A 19,352-nucleotide genomic window follows, 5' to 3' on the forward strand; every position below is an offset into this window, starting at 1 on the left:
TGCCTTCCCATACCCAATATTCTCCAAATGGTTTGTTTATGTCATTCATGTTCACACCAGTGCCCTTGACATGTAAACACTTTGGGAAGAGGACTGTGACCCAACCCTAGCCAGTGACACATGAAAGGAACTGTGCTGGGGGGGCTTCTAAGAGAGTTTCTCTCACTTATTAAAACAAGTGTCCCCTCTCCATTGACTGGTTATGTCCTGTTGAGATGTAGTGTCTGAAAATGCTGCACTGTCTTCACCCAGCCCAAAGATGAGGCCAAGACACAGAAGAAGGAAGACCCAAGGGACCATCAGAGAAAATCTGGACCTCCCGTGATGGACCCGGAGCTAGCTTTTCCTCTTGATTTCTGGTTATGGGGTTAATAACTTTCTCTGGAGCTTAAGACAAGTTGAGATACATTTATTTGACCTGGCTGTACCCTAACCAAATCAGCCATATAAGTTAATAATTTTTTCTTTACAATCTCTGCACTATTCATCCAGCAAGCAGTTGCACAATCTGTGGAAACTGCTGACTCATCCTCTGAGAGTAGGAGCCCTAGGGGATTCTAAAGGTTTCACAATGGTATTGGGTGATTCTAAAACAAAAATAATTTATGCAGTAGGAGTGATTTCCAAAAGAGCCTGAGCTTTTCCTTAACTCATCTTGTGATGTGGCCACATTCAGGGCACATTTTGTTCTTCAGACAGAACCCCTCAGATACAGTAGTCAGTCAACTGGATTTTACTTCAAAATACATGGGTTATGAATTTTATCAAACACCGTAATTGAAACTTCATAAGTATCTTCTTAAACATCTGTTTTTCCCCTGAATTCCTCCCAGGGTAACCACAGTTCCTCATATCCTCTATCTACCTTCTCTCCCTTTCAACCCTCCACTCTTGCAGCCTCTGTCACCTCCTGTCTTTTCCAAAGCAAGGCAATTCTGAACTTTGGCCTGTACAGCCCCCCCGTCCCATAAAACATATCTGTAAGCCTCTGTCAAGATCAGATGTACTATTACTATATTTTTTCACCGTAGTACAACACATCACCCCACTTTCCAACCAGGGAATTCATTAAACATCACAAGTCACCTACTAGGGAAAAGTAATGCGGGGGCATAATTTTACTTATTTTTAAACCTTGTCAATATACACTTTTCTAAGAAAATATTTGCTGTTCTCTGTATGATGACAGTTTTCTTGTAGGGATTGAGTGAGGAGAAGATCAAGCAGTTATTGGATAGTGAACATGGACAACACTTATGTATAACTCCAGGATGCCCTCTTCTTAACCCCCTCGTAAAGACTGCAAAATCCTGAGGTCTCTTGAAATATAGTTTTTCTTGTTCAGACTGATTGTATAAACTGGGGAAAGTTTGAATCCCCACCAACTCCATTAACCCAAACTTATCAAGCACAAGCCTCTACGGACCTGCCAGCTTCTCCAGTGATACTTGGGAAGCTGGAGGATTCTAACTGGTCATTGGTTTAATATGGGAATGTTCGGCCTGGGCTCTCCAACATATGTAAACTATCCTACAAGTGCTCTCCTGATGTCCCCAAAGGAGAAGCACCCTGGGGTTCAGGCCACTTTTGACCTGCTGTCCAAGCGTCTGGGTCTGGTGAAGGCAGAAGTCACTAAGTGTCCCAGTCTTTCCATCCTGCTTCGAGTCTCCACAAGATGCCTTTCCTTCCCACAACCCACACAACTTCTCAGTCTTAGCAGTTCCTGCTTGTTTTTTATCTGCACAATCGTGACCAGTATGTTATGGAGGGGGTGACATCAGTGCCTGATAACCATAGTAATCCTGTTTGAAATGAAACCTTCCAGACTGGAGACAAACTAGAATGTAGCTCCTGACTGAGAACCTGGTTTGCTTGAGGAGTCCTCCATGTTAGTGAACTTGGTCCTCCTGGTATGTCCCTAAACCCGACCTCTTCCAGTCTAAGCCTACACTGGAGCCAAATCCACACACACAGATCATGTTCCCTACAGGTAGCCATGGTCAACTCCCTGGTTATTTCTTCCTAAATCCCTAGGTGGGTACAGGAATCTGAACTTTTATAAAAGCTTCACAGGTGGGTTAAATGTGGGTATTCTATAGACGGGTATTTGGGAAGTCCTTTTTAAAGACTTTGAATAGTTTACGGTTTTTCTTTGGAAACATCCAGTAATGCCTACCAGGCATGTTTTATAAGGCATTTTCTGGTTCTCCTTCTTAAGGAATTTAACATCCCTGATGCAATGGGCTATTGGCTGACTCTTCCCTGTTCTTACCTTTGTTCCAGTCACACTGCATTCTGAGTATCAGGTTCTGAATAAACATAGGACAGAAGCACAGGAAGGCATCATAAAGGATGGGAGCAGGACATATGCTCTTAAGGTAAGTATGTTCATAAAGCTGAAGGAAACAAGTAATAAAGGAGGCTATGCCTGGAGGAGACCATAGCTGAAACTAAGGCACAACCTGCAGCAATTCATCCTTGATCTCATCACAATTTTCTCTTATCAAAAGGATTCAAAGAAACAAGACGCAGAAATCAGAAGGGGAAGCGAGTTTTTGATACAGGGAAAAAGTTAATGTAGTTAGAGGTGGAGCTCCTAAGCTATTTTGTTACATGTATGGTTGGGAGCAGGAGTTAGTCAAGAAATTCCGAACAATACTTTTTGATGGGATTTTTGACAAAATGAGAGTGAGGTATTTAACTAAAGTCCTATAGTGGAATTTGTCTTTAGAAATGACCAGTCTATTGATTTTTATTTTTGAAAGGTAAGTCTGAAATAGTTATCAAGGACAAATTTACATTTTTTTTTTTTAACTTTAGAGTCAAAGATGAGCAAAGCTGAAGAGAAAATTCAAACTCCTGTAACATGCATGACCATATCTTCATGATTTTTCTGTAAGATATGCCTGAAGAGAACTGAACAAATTATGAAACAGTCCGTGGTTTGATTCTAGTTTCAATTTGGAATCACTGACCTCTGTAGTCCCAGCCCCACTTATCTTGCTGTTATTAATAAAAATAAAGAATGCTCTAGACTTTCCTTCTACTCAGCTTGCAGTTAGGGAAAGGAAGGAAAGACAAGAGTTGGTTTAGCCAGGACTGTGGACAGTGATGGACCTATAGTCATTTTGTGAAACTGAATGATGGGCACTTTATACCCGTACTTGGATTGGCACTTTTGCTTCACAGGAAGAAATTAGAGGAGCCCAGGGGACTGGCGGGTTGAATGCAAACAGCCTGGAAGGATAGTCAGCAGACCCAAACTCCTGTGGCTAGTACACTTTGGGTGATTTGGATCAATTCATTTGAGTCTCCATTTCACCACGTCTATTCCCCAAGTGGGATGACAAGCTGTTGACTTTGGGGATTCAAACAGTGGGAATTTTGAGGGTGTATTATCATTATTATTATTTTAGTTACTTAACATATACTGAATGCTTATCACATATTTTAAGTATTTTCCATGCATTGTCATTAATCCCTCAGGAACTCTCCTAGGTAGATGACTATTATTCTTATTTCTTAACACATGTAAAATCTAAACTCAGGCTGCCCTTCCTACACTCATCTGCTGCCTCAGTCAGAGCCACTCCGCTCTTTGTTAGAAACCCATGATTAGCAGTGGGCACAGGAAGAAGGGACAAGTAAAATGACTACTTCATAGCAGCTTTGCTGTAGGATTCTGGAGCTGGAATTATTTGCCAAAGAATTTTCCAAAATATTCCATCATTGAAACCATTTGTCATATCAGAAGCCACTGTTATTTTAAGTGTTAGATATTTAGAAATATCATCTTAAGAGGTATAAAGTTATAGTGGTGATGGAATTGTGCTTTCCTCTAAATCTATTCTTCACCCATCCACATGGTCAACTGCAATGAGCTTAGAATGTCAGATTACAGTCATGGTGAGTGAGGGGTATCTCTGGAGTTGCTTGAGAGAGATTGTCCCCCAGGATTATGGAGACCTATATGCTCCATTTTGGTAGAGCTATGGCATGAAATAACAATAGCTTCTAGCTATCAGACAGGGACAGTTTGTTTGTAATGACATACTTGTCCATTGTACCCACCGTTACAGCTTAAGCATTGGGTATGTCTTATCTACTTTATATCCAACTTTTATTACTGTTGTTAAAGACATAAAAGGACCACAGAGAATAGAACAAAGAGGCAATGTTACATGGGATCCTATAGTGGTAAATCCAACTCTCTATCCCTTACATAGTAACTCTGTCTGAGGGACTGTGAACAGAAATGGAAAACTCATACATAGAATCGTATCAGTCTCAGTAAATATGAACTGCTACTTCTATCCCCAATTAGATGGAGAGTTTAATATAATCAACTCATCACTCATGGGCAGGCTTATCTCCTCGAGAAACAGTACTTTACCAAGACGCATTGTCAGTCTCTACTGCTGCTGACAGGTCACCCATCTCAAATTAGTGGTAGCTCAAACAGCCTTTGTGAGAAGCAGCCCATGCAGTTGGCCTATAGTCTTAGTCCCTTCCACCCTGACTATTCCATTCATGGGCCCATTGTGTAGGTGGTCAGGTATATAGACTATGTAGCACCCAGTGGTCAACACATCCTCTTTACCTAACTATCAAGAGCCTCTCCTGAAGACTCTGGTGGTCATAGAAATCCCCAGGCAGAGTTGCAGGTACTTGAAGTTGGAATTCTGGGTCAGTGAACCAAGCGGATACAGGTAGAGTGTAACTGTGCCATTCACAATAATAGGCTCTATATAGTACATTTCTCAATTAATCTTCTTCACAACCCTCTGAAAATTAACTATTATCCTCCCTTTAATCCAATTGTTACACTTTATTTTTTAAAAAATTTTCAGCGTTATTGAGGTAAAATTAACAAACAAAATTCAAAGATAAAGTGTATTCCATGATGATTTGAGATACGTATCCATTATGAAAAGATTCCCCCCATCAATTTTAATGTATCCATCACTTCACATATTTCCTTTTTTGTTGTTGTTGGTAAGAACATGTAAATTCTATTCTGTTAACCAACTTTCAATATACTATACCATGTTATCCACTATAGTTACCATGTTATAAATTAGATCCTCAGACTTTATTTGTTTTAGGCCTGAAAGATTAAACCATTTAACCAATGTATCCCCATTCCCCCCTCCCTAGCCTCTGCAACCACTTTTACACTCTTTGTTTCTATGAACTCAAATTTTTTTTTCACATTCCATCGTTCAGCATTTGTCTTTCTCTGTCTAACTTATGTCACTTAGCAAAATACCCTCCAACTTCATCCAGGATTTTGAAAATGACAGATATTCCTTCTTTTTAAAAACTGAATAATATTTCACTGAATATGTATATCACATTTACTTTATCCATTCATCTATCAATTAACACATAGGTGGCTTTCATACTTTGGATATTGTGAATAATGCTGAAATGAGAATGGGAGTACAAATATGTCTTCAAGAAAATGATTTGGTGTCCTTTAGAATAATACCCAGAAGTGCAATTGCTGGATCATATGGAAATTCTAACTTTAATTTCCTGAGGCACTTCCACACTGTTTTCCTTAGTGGCTTTGCCAATTTACATTCCCACCAACAATGCACAAGGGTGCCCTTTCCCCACATCCTTGTCAGCATTTGTTCTCTCTTATCTTTTTTAAATTATTTTATAGAGCTCATATTGGCTTATAATATTGTGTTATTTCAGGTGTACGTTATTATGAATGTTTATGTATAGACTGCCTCATGTTCACGACCCATAGTCTAGTTTTTATATGTCACCATATATGTGTGTCCCCTTACCTCTTTCACCGTCCCCTCACCCATTTCCCCTCTGGTAATCTGTTCTTCTTATGCATGTGTATTTCTCTTTCACATACTAGTGAGGTCATAGGGTGTTTGTCTTTCACTGTCTGGCTTATTTCACTTAGCATAATATCCTCAAAGTCCCTCAGTGTTGCTGCAAATGGCACAATTTTGTCTTCTTTTATGGATGAGTAGTATTCCATTGTATATATATATATACCTCATCTACTCTAACCAGTCATCTATGGAGGGGCACCTGGATTGCTTCAATATTATCTCTTGTCTTTTTGATATTAGCCATCTTAACAGGTGTGAGGTAATATCTCATTGTGGTTTTATTTGCTTTTCCCAAATGATTACTGATATTCAGCAACTTTTCAGAGACCCATTTATGTCTTCTTTATAAAAATGTCTATTCAAGTCCTTTGCTCATTTTTAATTTGTGTTATTTATATTTTTTCTATTGAGTTGTATAGATTCCTTGTATATTTGGGATATTAACCTTTTATCAGATACGTGGTTTCCAAATATTTTCTCTCATTCCATAGGTTGCAATTTAATTTTGTTGATGGTTTCCTTTGCTGTGCAGAAGCTATTGATTTTGATGTAGCTCCTCCTGTTTATTTTTGCATTTATTCACTTTACTTTTGCTGTCAAATCCAAAATGTGATTTCTAAGACAAAAGTCATGGAGCTTCCCTTTATGTTTTCTTTCAGGACTTTTACACAGGTCTGTTTTGTTAGTGGTTAAATCTCCAGGGATTCAGGGTCTAGCAAAATGCCAGGGACACAGGAGGTGCTTTAGAAATGCCTGTTGCATAAATGCTGAATGAGACGACTTGGGAAATGAAGGATAAAAACAATTATGCATGACTTTTAGACCCCATTTGGGTAGAAACTGCATGGAGGGAGTTATGGACTCATTTCCAATTCTAAGCCAAAGGAGATGCTATGTATCTATATGTATATCTAACATCTCTCCCCATCTATATCTTTAAAGGTTTCCTCCAAGTGTCAGAATTATTTGTTACTTCATTACAATGAATGCTTAATTGACTGAGATTTGATTTTCTCTGTCCATGGTGCAGCCCATTTCCTGAATTCATTTCAGATTAGACGTTATACTGGAATTTAGTATTTGACCCCTGAGGACAAAGTGGCTATTGATGTAAGTTTCTGTCAAATCGACACAGCACTCCTCTATCAAGGTGAGGGGGAGTTCAACGAGGCCCTCCAAGAAAGGGTGGCAGGTGGTACCTTGAAGAGAGAGGCCATATTTTACACTGCCAAGGTGCTGTGGGCAGACTGACGAGAGGACACAGTCAGTTCAGATATTTTATTTTGAAATGAAAACCAACTTTAGTTTTGATTAAAATAATTTGTTGACCTCCTAACATTGCAGAGTCTCACTATAGAAAAATAGACAGCAGAAAAGATTTGCTTTTCTCTGAAATGTGTTGGGTGGGACCCAGTTGCTCAACCACTCTGAACATCAGTCAGTACTCATATGTGAAACACAAGTAATGATCTTGATCTTTGTTTTCATGGTATGTTGTAGGAATTGACTGAGCCGTTATGGAGTGAGTCTACTCCTTTTATAGTTCAGCAGATTCTTTCAGGACATATTAAAATGAGGCTGACATATTATTTAGAAAAGGAAGCCAGACTAGAAAAAACTTTTTTCTAGTCAGCATTAAGTTTACTAAAATATGTAAAATTTTCTGAAGTGAAAAACTCTGCTTCAAATGTCAAGAGAGTTGAGGTCTCTACAGAAGGATCCTATGTATGTCAAAATCAGTGAGGATGTGGTCTAAAAACGCGGGCTTCTCAGCAGAACTGCTTCCAGGTATTTATTATACGGGGCAGTAGATTACATTTCCCCTTGCCTGACATTTCTTGACTTTCTTTCCAGAGATGACTTTTGTAATCCTTGAAACACTTAGGTTCTTTTCCTGGGCTGTCTCAGTTTTATTCACAGTTTTCTTATAGTCTCTCAAATAAATCTCAGTTCCCTTAATTAAAGAGCTCATTTTTAGCAAGTCGCATAAATTTCGCCCCAGTGACTCTTATTTTCAGACCACCACAGACGTTTGTTACTCACTTCTCAATCTTTAACAATTAGGTTTAATTTGGGACCCAAAATGTGTGAAATAATAAGCCATTGTTTATTTCTTTTCATCATTGAAGGTTTGGACTACTTTTCTTATGCCAGAATTGGTTCAACCATCCTTGAAAAACTCACTGAACAAACTTGAACTGGTCTACATAGATCCCTTCCATGTGCCAATCACTGTAGAGGTCAGCTTTTGCCTTATTTTGCCCAAGAGTATTTCATAACTGCTGTTCCAACTCCATTCTCTAATTCTGGCTAGATTTTCTTGGTTTTTACAGAGATAAATATGTGTAAGTGTGGTAGGTAGAATTCCTATAAGATTTATGACTCTCCTTGATGGTTATGTCACTTCACCATCAAGATGTGTTTTTAGGGGTCAGCCAGTGGTGCAGGAGTTAAGTGCAAATGTTCCACTTCAGTAGCACAGGGTTCTCTTGTTCGGATCCCAGGTGTGGACATGGCACCGCTTGGAAAGACATGCTATGGCAGGCGTCCCACATATAAAGTAGAGGAAGATGGGCATGGATATTATCTCAGGCCAGTCTTCCTCAGCAAAAAGAGGATTGGCAGCCAATGTTAGCTCAGGACTAATCTTCTTCAAAAAATTAAAAAAGATATGTTTTTATCCTTATCCTGTAGTCTTGAGAGGGATTGAAATTGAACAATCTCACTACCTCTAACTCAAAGATTTGAGGGCACCACCTTACATGGGTAAGTAATTTGATTCTGTCTGTAGTCTCTTAGCAATTTGGGTCCCTCAAGAAAGTTGAATTACAACAGACTGCAGAGATACAATGGGAAATCTCTCCCTCTTTATGAGGACAGCCTTCCTTTATGGAGATATCAGCCCTAATCAAGAGTGAAGTACACTGGGATGGTCTGTATTACACCACTGGACTCTTTTGGGCTTCATTGATCCAACCTCCCATCATAGTGGATGTTCACTGGGTAAATCTGATATCATCACTATCTCTGAGTTGGGTAATTATAAACTGGAGCTAAAACACATTGCTCAATAACAAAGATAAGCCCTGTCATCTGAACCAGCCTGCTACTGGGAAATGAAATCAATTTGAACAATTCTTAGTGAAGTTCAGAGGTGGGTGTTGATAGGAGAGTGTAGGTCATTGTGGGAGAGGCACTTGGCCACCATCTCTCAGGTGTTGCTTATCTTCTTTCCTCCCTGTGTGTCTTCTCTTACAACACACACACACACGAACACTCAGATTACCCTCTTGAAGGTTTTGCTACCAAGGTCCTTAGGCACCAGACAGGTCATTCCTTTAAAAAAAGAACACAAAAATCTTCTTCATCTTCTTTCATGTCTGTATTTCAGTGTGTGGAGGAGCCTGTTTCAAAGTATGCCAATGGGGAAGTGACATTAGATACAGTGGATCTTCACGACTTGGTCGAAATAACTAGAGAGGGAGTCAGAAGAAATGAGTTCTGGCATGACCAGTTGTCTGGCCTTAGCCACGTTGCTGCACTTCTCTGTGTTGTGATATTCTCATCTGTAAAACAAATGAACTGAACAGCATGACCTCTATGGGCTATTCTTCATCTAAACTTCCATGGTTCTAAGTAGGGGTTTCTTGGCCCTCTGATCAGGTTGATCCTGGGAGCCCTATAAGGAAATCATTGGAGCAAACTCAAGAGAAGTTAGAGCTCCATCCAGTGACAGATAAACAGGCTCATGGAGGGAGGGGAAGCTGAGTCTGACTCAGCACAAGGGTGGACTGTCGGAGAGTGAAGCCTGTCCTTACGTAGCCCTTCCCATCACCTTTTTCACCATTCTAAGAAAGAAGAAACAGCCAAACCCTCTACTAGGAAGACCTGAGAATTTCTCTTGACCCTGACTCAGATATCATCTGCTAAAGAACTATTAGATACCCAACAGCAAAATATTTTGGCAGAAGAAAGGGAGCAGGGAGGAGAGAGGTAATTGAGAAGCATCTTCATGTCTATTTACCAACCTGGATTTGCATGTAATAGAAGCAAGAAGGCAAAGTCTGTATGCTTAGAAATATAGATATTATGAAATAATGTATTCAAATGATAAAACAGGTTCAGTCAAATTTTGATATATGTCAATAACAAGCTTTCAGTTTTTAAAACATTCAATGCGAAATGAAAGGACCAAATACAGGAAAGGTTTACCACACATTTCCCTCCTCCCCAGGCCCTGGAGAAGTGTAAAGATGCAGGTTTAACCAAGTCTGTCAGGTTGTCCAAACTCAATCACAAACAACTTGAGATGATACTGAATAATCCAGGTTTCAAGTATAAGCCAGACTGCAACTAGGTGGGCCCAGAGTCCAGTGAAGTTTCCGTGCTGTCTGCTCCTCATGCCATCTTCCTTAATTAAGGTTTCCCAAGTCACTGGCTTGATGTCAACTGTGTAGTGATAGTTCCTTTTGCTACCAAAGGAAGTGCCAAAGAAGGAAAAACTTGAGTGTTCTGCGAAGAGTATTGTTCAATTATTCAGAGAAAGGTTTGACGTCACTATGAGACACGTGAGTGGAGACGCTGAGTTGGCAGATGGCAATTCTGGTTTGAAACTCAGGGAAGACGTCAGGGCTAGAGGTACAGATTTTGGAGTTATTGCTTTGTGGAGGGTAATTAAACTCACAGAAGCGGATTTGCTCTCCTGGGAAAGTGCATAGAATAAACAGGAAGAGGGCAGGAAAGTCAATATTTAAAGATCAGGGAAAGAGGCACTGGCTAGGAGATTTAAGAGCAGTTTCCAGACATGGAAAGAGAAAAATGAGAAGACTCTGTTGTCAAGAAAGTCAAAAAGAGGGACAAAAATGCATGAGACATAGGCTGGACCCTGCTGAGGGGCAGGGATCCAAGTCTGCATGGAAAGAAATATTGGATTTAGTGACATGGAGCACACGGAAACCCCACAGGAGTAGTCCCAGAGAGGTGAGAGAAAAAGTCAGAGAGAAAAAGAAAAGGAGTGAAAAGTGAGGAAATGGGGAAATCATAATGAAGAGAAATAATTTCTAAAAATAACACCCAATGCTGCCAATTTTCAAACACTGTGACGTTGTCGCGTTGTATAGCCCTTTTGTAAAACAGTTCGAACGCTATGCAAGAAGCCATTCAAATATTTATTTTCTTTGTCTTAGTTATTTCGCTTCTAGGAATCCATTAGTGGACAATAATTCAAAATATTTTAAAATCTGTCCCTCCCTTTTACCCTCCGCCTCCTCTTTGTCTTCTCTCTTCCTGTTTCAGTTTCCTTCTGAAAGAAGATAAGCCTTTTTCCCTTTCACTTTTCCCACACAATTGATGTTAGCCATTGATCCCTGTGATACCGTTTGATATATTACTTAGTCTTTGTACCCCTGTAAATTAGAGGTGATCTAAAGAATTGATCATAATATATATTATGAATTCATTAATTTTAACAATTATGGTGCTTTCCCGTCTAATGTAGTTACTCTTCTTATTGGTGATTGAATGCTACCATTTTATTTCCCCTTCAAGTGAGCTGGTGAGTCCTTTGACAGGCCTCACCATCTTTCCCATCTTCTTCACTTTCTAGAATGTAAGATGTTCTAGGGTCAGTTTGCAGTTTTTGTGCCTAGACCTTGAGTCAGCCATTTTTCTAAGGAATCTTCATTTCTTTCAGTAGGACACAGAATTTAGAGGCCACAAACTTGTTGTATGTTTTTAGTCATTTTAAACAGTGATAAAAGTATAAGAAGATAGTTTTATCATTTCTGAAAACCAACATTTGAAAGTATTTCATAAGTTGCATGGGAAAAACTACCAATCTGAAACCTATAGTATATGTATTAACTTAGTGTTAGATATTCCCTAAAAGGACTTTTCAGATTTACATGTCACTGGCTAACGTATTCTGATAACTTTTGATCTTGGCAACTTACAAGTGGAATGTCACCCTTAGTTCTACCAAAACAAAGTCCTGGAGTTTTCTGCAAGCCCAAGGACATTGTTGTAGTTGCCTACAGTGCCCTGGGGTCCCATAGAGAACAAAAGTGTTAATGACAATATCAGAGTAAACTTATATCAGCAACTCTATTGGTAAAGAAACACTTTTTTAAATTAAGTTTTAACATTTTATGATGGAAAGTTCCAATCATAAAAAAGTGAACAGGATAGTGTAAGGATCAACGCATGAATAGATAAAGAAGATATGTTACATATACACAATACAACAATATTCAGCCAAGAAAAAGATGAAATCATGCCATTGGCAACATTGTGGATGGACCTTGAGGGCATTATGCTATGTGATATAAGCCAGACTGAGAAAGCCAAATAACATGTGATTTCACTCATAGGTGAAAGATGAAAACAACAACAACAACCAAAAGCAAACACATAGATACAGAGATTAGTTTAGTAATTACCAGAGGGAGAAAGAGGAGGATCCAAAAGGGGTGACAGGGCACAGGTGTGTTATGACAGATGATAATTAGTCTTTGGTTGAGGAACGTTATGTAGTCTACACAGATACTGAAATATAATGATGGACAAAAGTTACACCTGGAGCTGAAAGGACCGCAACATTTTAGTCATAGTTCTTGCTTATAAATAAATATAAATTATAATCTAAATCAAACTAAATGTCACTCTGATGTTTATGTTACCTGAGAATTTGGGAATTGGGCAAGCAGTTGGAGGTTGCACATGGACAGGGAACTTGCACGTATGTGTGTCAGTGTAAAAGGAGGGACGTCACTGTACATTTAGTTTTCAAACCATCCTGACAGCATCCTCAGACAAACAGTCTCTTTAATGGTGTGAAGACAGTTAATGCATTAATATCCCTCTTTCTCTTTCAGTGCTTTTTGTCACACTTATTTGTATTCTGAAGAATATTGACCGTGAGCTATCCACCATGAACTCTACCAGAATGCCATGCTTCTAAGGGTGTGGAGAGGACTTCTGTACATGGTGGAGGTGATTCAAAGCAGCATCTCTAGTTTCAGGCTGCTGGCCTTTATTTTTTAAAATTTTCTTCCATTTTAAGAAAAAATAAAGACTCAAAATAAGAATGTTTGCTTTTCCTGGTTAATAAAATAATGCGTATACATTATAGAATATTTGGATGATAATAGGGAAAAGATAGAGAATAAAATAACATAATTAGTTCATTTAAACATTCTTGAAATTTTGGTGCATTATCTTGTAGAAATGTGGAGTATGTGTTTATTTACAAAATTGAAATAATCTTTAATAGACAGATTGTATACTTTTTAAAAACAACATAAAAATTATCAAAAATCAAATATTACTAAAATATCCAGTATTATGTTTTACTTGATGTAAAGCAGTGCATCTTAATAACTTACTTAATTTATTGATCATCTATGATTTGGCGTTTTGACCTGTTCTTGAATATTTTGACATTGATCATTCATTCATTCAGCAAAAACTTTATTCAACATCCTTCACGTGCCTGAGATTGCTTTATGATAAGTAATTTAGACAAGAATTAAATTAAAATAAGAAAAACCTAGAGTTTCCTGTCTAGTGGAGGAAGAAGACCACGAAGGAGATAAGGAATACTGAGCTGTTAGAAGTGGGTAAGTACCTGTTGGGAGATAATTCCACATGGTCTCACATTTCTATATGTGTGATAAGCAGAGGCACTGTCTATCCTGCTTTCCACACTAATTTTTAAAGAAGTTTGTCAAGAAAACAGCCTTGGAGTGTAGAGAGAGTGGCTCCCTCAAAATAAATGGAAAGGATGCCTACTGTCCAGTAATCTAAAGAAAATACCTCCCTCCAGGGAAAGGGCAGGGATGCTCAGTGCCTGCTACAATCCATCTGTGTTCACTCGATTCTAGTTTTCCTCCTGTAAGGCAACCTTCAACTTCAAGTGTCTTGTGGGCCCCTTCACTTCACCCTGTAGAAATGTGGGCTCAAGGACCTAGTACAGGAAATAGTAATGTGCGAAAGTTAATTTGTTAGCTTTCAAGTCAGGTTAAAATTTTAGATCCTGCATGATGCTTGACAACAATAAGGGAAAAAAATTAAACAGGCAGGGAAAGGGATAGTGGTAGGCACAGGGAGTATTAGGTGCTGTTTTAAATAGGCCTGTCAGAGAAGATTTCACTGAGAATGTTGCTCTTGAGCAAAAATTTGAATGAGATAAGAGAGTGAGCTGTGTGGATGTGCAGGAGGGTATTCCTTGACATGGAACAGAAAATACTAAGACCAAAAAGAAAGAGCATCCCTACAATAATTAAGTGAGAGCAAGTAGGCTAATGCTGGTGACATTTAGTGAGCAAGGGAGATAGTCATAGAAGATAAGTTCCAGATCTGCAATAGGGGGTGGGCTATGCCATGTAGTCCTTCTAAAGACTAAATTTTTTTTTTCTGAGAGAAATGGAGAATGATTGCAGGGTTACTACATAAGCAGACATGTTTTAAACAGATCAGGCTGGATGCTACGCTGAGAAGAAATAGAGGAAAAGAACCTTCTTTTAGGACTTTCTGCAAAAATTCAGGTGAGAGATGATGTTGGCTTGGAACATTGTAGGAGCAGTCAAGATGGTTAGAAATTGTTTGAATGTTGATGTATTTTAAAAGTCGAGTCAAGAAGCCTTTCTAATACATTGGATATACGGTAAAAGGAAAAAAAGGTTCAAAGTTGACTCCAGACATTTCATTCTATTTATTTATGTATTTATTTATGTATTTATCTAGTTCTTTCCTTTCTTTCTTTTTCTTTCTTTCTTTCTTTCCTTCCTTCCTTCCTTCCTTCCTTCCTTCCTTCCTTCTTTCTTTCTTTCTTTCTTTCTTTCATTCTTTCTTTCTTTCTTTCTTTCTTTCTTTCTTTCTTTCTTTCTTTCTTGTTTTGCTGAGGAAGATTAGTCATGAGCTAACATCTGTGCTCATTTTCCACCACTGTATATGTGGGTCACCTCCACAGCATGCGCGAGAGGTGTATGTTCATGCCTGGGATCCAAAGCCTGGAACCCAGGTCAGTGAAGTGGAGCATGCTAAACTTAACCACTACATCGTGGGGCAAGCCTAGACTCCAAATATGTTTTTTTTTTTTTTAGGACGATGAGCCCTAAGCTAACATCCACTGCCAATCTTCCTCTTTTGGCTGAGGAAGATAGGCCACGAGCTAACATCTATGCCTATCTTCCTCCACTTTATATGTGGGACACCTGCCACAGTATGGCTTGATAAGTGATGTGTAGGTCCGTGCCCAGGATTTGAACTGGCCAACCCCAGGCTGCAGAAGTGGAGCACATGAACTTAACTGCTGTGCCACCAGGCTGGCCCCACAGACATTTTGAGATAAGGAATTGGAAGGAAAGAGTTGTCATTTGCTTAGATGGAGATGATGAGAAGCAAATTTTTGTGGGGAGAAGATACGTTTAATTTTAGATAGTATGTTTAAGATGACTGTTAGTTATCCTGGTTAGGATGCTGTGTAAACAGTGGGGCAGACAAGTCTAGAGGGAGAGGAGAGATCTAGATGAAATATATGTATTTGAAATTTGTCACGATGTAGTTGTCATTGTAAAGCCACAAAAGCAGATGATCAGAGACTAGACGAGGTGTGTAAGTGTAGACAGAGAAGAGCCATGAGGGGGTCTCATATTAAGAAATTGTTTAAAAAGTGGATGAACCAGCAAAGAGGCTGAGAAGGAGGAGCTAGTGAGTTTCCAGGGGAAGCAGGAGATGGGTCTGTTTTGAAAGGCAAATAAAGGAACAGTTTCAAGGATGAGAGTCAAATGTAACTAATAGGACAAGTAAGATGAGGATTGAAAATTGACCACTGGATTGGAATCTAATGATCAGAATGCAGTGTGAGCAGAGTAAAGGTTAGAACAGAGAATGGTAAGACAATAGCCCATTGCATTAGGAATGTTAAATTCCTTAGAAAGAGAGAAGCACTTGACTGTCCTTTAAAGTCTGATGTCATCTTGACCTTATTATCTTACCCACTTCTTGGTATGTGAATTTTATGATCTTAGTTATAGTTTCTTCCTAGGATATGTTGACATCTTCCTTGCTCACGCAAACAACTCAAGTTTCTCAGTGTTTTGACATCCTCAACTCCTGAGAGTTTCTACTTGCACCTACGCAAAACGAGGTAACTACTCTCATGTTTACTTCTTAGAACTGCTTCATCTTTGAAGTTTGAACTTTAACACATTCCATCTGGATCAATTTCTTACTCTGTGGTGTCTACTGTACCTCAATCCATCAGGTTCTTGATGCATAATGAATTGTAATCACTGAGTCTGTTTCTTCATTTTCATACCTTCAGTTCTCATAGAAGTTTACACATTCAAATTAGGTTAAGTAATAAATTAAATTGAAGTGAAATCAGATTCTACACATTTTCCTTTAAACAGATTTGCTCCTGGGTGAGGCCTCCTGGCTTTTTGACCTCTCACTCTGTCTATGAATCAATCATTCAGAACAAATATCTCCATAACAAAGACAATGGTTCTGCTTTTACTTATGTGGCCCAGAGATTCTTATTTGTTTGATTGTAGTAAAGGAAGAGTATCCCTATGTTTTAAAAGCTCACCAACCAGTTCTAAGTGTGATCAAGGTCTGACACATCTAATCTAAAGTCCATCAGGTTCTACTATGATTTCAGTGGTCAAGGAGTTTGCCTTCCCAACACTCATTGTTCTCCAAATGGTTTGTTTAGGTCACTTATGTTCAGTACATTGCCCTTGACACATAATTGCCTTGGGAAGAGGACTGTGACCCAATCCCGGCCAGTGATGCATGAATGGTGCTGTGCTGGGGGGCTTCTAAGACAGGTTACCCCACTTCTTAAAACACATGGCCCTTCTCATTGAACTGGATACATCCTATTGCAGCTTGATATCTGAAATTGCTGCATTGTCCTCACTCAGGCCAAGGATGATGCTGGTATACAGAAGAAAGAAGAGTCAAGAGAATCATCAGAGAAGATCTGGACTTCCTGTGGCCAACCCAGAGCTGGCTCTTCCTCTGGACTTTGTTTTATAGGGGGAACATATTCTGTGGGGCTTAAGCCAATTTGATATACATTTTCTGACCTGGTTGTATCCTAATCAAGTCAGCCATATAAGTTAATAATTTTCTCTTTACAACTCTGTGCAATATACATCTAGCCAGGAGTTTCACAATCTGTGGAAATTGCTGAGTCATCCTCTGAGAACAGGAGCCCCAGTAGATTCTAAGGGTTTGAGGATAGTATTGGGTGATACTAAAATTTAAAAAAATGATGCAGTAGAGGGATTGATCCCCAAAAGAATCACTGCTTTTCCTTCACTTAAATTGATGCCACATTCAGGGCACATTTTGTTCTTCAGACATAATCCCTCTGACACAATAGTGAATCAAGTGTATTTATACTTCAAATTCATGGGATATGAATTTAATCAAACACCATAATTCAAACTTCATAGATATCTCTTTAAACATCTCTAGTTTTTCCCAAAAATTGCTCCCAGGGCAACAACAGTGACATATCCTCTCTCCACCCTGCTGCAAGTTCGTCTTTCCTTCCATACAGCCTCTACCCTCTCCTGCCTTTTCCAAAGCAATGCGTTTCCGAGCTTTTGCCTGCACAGCCCCTGAGCCCCATAAACCATACCCATAAACCACTGTCAAGTTCAAGTGTACTGTATTTTTTTCTCTCAAAACACCACATGACTCTACTCTCTCTCTGGAGACTTCATTAAATAATACTGGTCATTCACTGAGGATAAGAACTGCTGAAAGATAATTTTATTTTTTACACTGTGTCAATATGCCCTTTACTGAACAAATACTTGCTGTTCTCTGTACACGGGTAATTCTCTTGTGGGGAGTGTGTTAGGAGAAAGTCAAGGAATTGCATGCTGTTGAACATGAACATTTTTTGTAAAATTTATTGCTCAAGTATGACCTCTTCTTCTCCCTCTCCTCCAGGACTGGGAAATCCTGAGATCTCTAGATGCACATTTTTCTTGTACAGCCTGATTGTATAAACTGAGGAAAGTCTGAGACCCCACCAAGTCCATTAACCCGGCTGGTCAAGCCCAAGCCCTGATGGACCAGCTATTGAAACTTGAGAGACTCTGGGATTCCACCTGGCAACTGGATTAATAGGGAAATGTCCAGCCTGGGTCCCCTTTGATACATAACATATCCTACAACAATGCCTGCCCTAATGTCCCCAACAGAGCAGCACATTGGGGCTCAGGCTGTTTTGATCTTCCCTCCAAGTGTCTGGGTCCAGTGAAAATGGAAGCAGCTAGGTTTCCCAGGCTTTCCCTCCTGCTTCCAATCTCCGGAAGATGCATTTCCTTCTTACAACCCACACAACTTCACAAAGTCCTAGCAGTCCCTGCTTTTTCCTTATCTGTACAAGTGGAACCGGCACGTTATGGAGGGAATGACATCCGTTCCTGACAGCCACAGTCATACTGTTTGTAAATGAAACCTTACAGATTGCAGACAAACTAGAGGGTGCATCTCCTGACTGAGGTCCTGGCTTTCTCAAGGAGTCCTCAGAGGTGGTGAACTTGGTTCTCCTTGTATCTCCCTAAACTCAATCTCCTCTAGTCCAAGCCCACGCTGGAGTCAAATCCACACCTGGGTCATCTTACCTACGAGGAGCTTGGGGTAACTCCATGGTTATTGTGTCCTAAATCCCCAGGGGGGCACAGGAATCTGAATTTATATAAAGGCATTAGAGATAAATTGAATATGGCTATTTTGTACACTGCTATTGGAAGACATTTTTAAAGACTTTGAGTAGTTAATGGCTTTTGTGTGGAAACATCCAATAATGTCTGCCAGGCATTTCTTATAAGGGATTCCCTGCTTTTCCTTTTTATGGAATTTAACATCCTCAATGTAATGGACTATTGTCTGACCATTCGCTGTTCTAACCTTTGTCCAGTTTGCAGTGCGTTCTGAGTGTTAGGTTCTGAATAACCATCTAAAGGAAGCACTGGTTGGGATGAGGTCTAAGCTTACCCATTCAGAACAGGGTTCTGTAGCACTGGAGTGTAGGGTGTGGGTGGGGGTGCTCTGCTTAGTTGGTACAAGCTGTGTGTCTCTGACCTTGGCACTGACTACAAGAGTGACAGAACAGCTTACCACTACGTCACCCAAAGCCACATCTCTTCTCTTTCAGAAGTTGCCATTTAGGAAAGTGAACTTACTTTTTCATCTTCATTAAAGCTGAAATAAGAAACTCTCCATACTCTATTCTATTAGAAATTATACCTAACGTTTTTCTATTCTAACTCTTGCAGGTAGTTAACTAATATTCATTATCTGTAAGGCAGTCTTAAAACATCCTCTTGTATATATTTAATATTGCAAACCCACTTATCAATGTAGCTAACTAGGAGCAAATACACTTTACCCACTCTATAATTCCACAGAAGTTAAAGATATTAGAAATTTTAATGTTTCTTTCTTTTCGGAAATTAATTAAAA

The 19,352-nt window shown here is 39.3% G+C and overlaps 1 pseudogene; it reads left to right on the top strand.

Annotated features, from left to right (window-relative positions):
- The first annotated feature begins 1,487 nt into the window (after positions 1-1,487).
- Positions 1,488-11,930, top strand: LOC124248141 (aldo-keto reductase family 1 member C15-like; annotated as a pseudogene).
- Positions 11,931-19,352: the final 7,422 nt, after the last annotated feature.

The sequence above is a fragment of the Equus quagga genome, chromosome 12, assembly GCF_021613505.1.
Source record: "Equus quagga isolate Etosha38 chromosome 12, UCLA_HA_Equagga_1.0, whole genome shotgun sequence".
Lineage (NCBI taxonomy): Eukaryota > Metazoa > Chordata > Mammalia > Perissodactyla > Equidae > Equus > Equus quagga.